This window comes from Octodon degus, unplaced genomic scaffold (assembly GCF_000260255.1).
Source record: "Octodon degus isolate 3935 unplaced genomic scaffold, OctDeg1.0 scaffold00008, whole genome shotgun sequence".
In the NCBI taxonomy this organism is placed as follows: domain Eukaryota; kingdom Metazoa; phylum Chordata; class Mammalia; order Rodentia; family Octodontidae; genus Octodon; species Octodon degus.
The window spans coordinates 23,591,996-23,593,698 of NW_004524584.1; the positions used below are offsets into that span (position 1 = coordinate 23,591,996).

The following is a 1,703-nucleotide window of genomic DNA, read 5'->3' on the forward strand; positions in this document are numbered from 1 at the left end:
CTGCCCCTTAGTTCAGTTCTTTAAGTGGCTGCTTCAACAAAACAGTCAGGCTCAGGTTGCTGTGGTCCGATCCCCACAACTGAAGCCAGCTAAACCTGCCCTGAAGGCATTCGGAGCAAAACAAAACGAAACAATTGTGTTATTGCTCATTTGATATTTTCATGTCTGTTAAAATTTGTCTTATAAAGTTCTGTGCTCCTATATTGGTTGCATATATATGTCTGATAGTTATCCCTTTTTCCTCTTGCAGTTTTCCCCTAACAAGCATTTAGTGACCTTCTTTATCTTTTTAATCACTTTTTGTTTGCAGTTGACATTGTCAGCCGTCAGAATAGCTCTATGCCTGCTTTTTACTGGGCTCCTGTCACATGGAGCATTGTTTTTGTTATTTTTGAGTTAAATGTGTTTCTTGTATACAGCATACTGTTGGATTTTGTTTCTTGATCTACTCTTCCAGACTTCTTCTTTTGATTGATGAATTGAAACCACTCACATTGATGTTTATAACTGTTATGTATTGGCTTATCTTTGTCATATTACTTTCCCATTGCAGTTTCCTTATTTTTTATCTGTGTTTTTTTAAAAAAAATTGTTAATCTTAGTGAGAAAGAAATAGCAATGAGATAATTTCAAAACGGGTTAGTAGGACAGTTACAGTAATTAATATATATTGTATATTGCTGTCTTTATAGTAGTTTTTCAGAGTACAAGTTGCAGACATGATATCTTGTCTAAACAATATTAGTACAAATCTTTCTTCTCATTGAACTAAGAGAAAGTAGCTGTATATCTATTTTAGCTAATATATATATATATATATATATATATATATATATATATATATATATTTCACTACAAAGTGGTTCTACATTTATATCCCTTTTTTGTTTTGTCAGAGATGGCTATTCCATTGGTGTTACAGAAGTTGTAAATGGAGAAGTCTTTAAAGGACCTTTTCATACGTGATGCCAGTTCAAATATTGTAGGTACTTGAATTCAGAAAAATAACCCAATATAGTCCAATAGTCCATAATAGTAGTGGGTTATTATCAGAACTGGCAAAAACAAACAAACAAACAAACAAACAAACAAACAAACAAAAAACAGTGGTTAGATGCCACAAAGTAGGTGAAAATGCCTTAACCGTATGCACGTTGTCAGGCCCGAGGGCCTCTTCCATCCTTATCAAGAGCAGTACTAACCTTCTCACCTTCATGCCACACTTCTCTATGTTTAATTGCTTCCTCTGCTTAGTGGTTCCTTTCTGTCATTCTTGTTGAAGTTGTGGTCATTTTTGTCTCCTTCTAGAATGTCTGTCAGTACCCCTTGTACAGTTGGTTTGAGGGTTATGAATTTTTTCAGTTGTTCTTTGTCATGGAAGGAACTTATCTCACCACTGAATTTGATAGTGTACCTTAATCTGGGTTGGAAGTTGTTTTCTTTCAGGGCCTGAAGTACTTCACTCCAAGTTCTTGAGTTGATGGTTTGTGTTAAGAAATCTGTTGTGATTCTGATGGGCTTTCCACTATATGTGATCATTTGTTTCTTTTCTCTGACAGCTTTTAATATTCTGTTCTTTTGCGGAATTTTTAGGATCTTGATTATCATGTGTCTGGGTGTAGATTTATTTTGATTATGGCTAGTTGGAATTTTATATGCCTTACTTAATTGTATATCAGATTTTCCCCCATGCTTTGGAAATT

The 1,703-nt window shown here is 34.4% G+C and overlaps 1 non-coding gene across 1 annotated transcript; it reads right to left on the reverse strand.

Moving 5' to 3' along the window:
* Nucleotides 1–1,098: 1,098 nt before the first annotated feature.
* On the reverse strand, nucleotides 1,099–1,223 carry LOC111814238. The gene has a single exon (XR_002819276.1). It is a non-coding gene; the product is annotated as a U6atac minor spliceosomal RNA (small nuclear RNA).
* Between the last annotated feature and the right edge of the window lie 480 nt (nucleotides 1,224–1,703).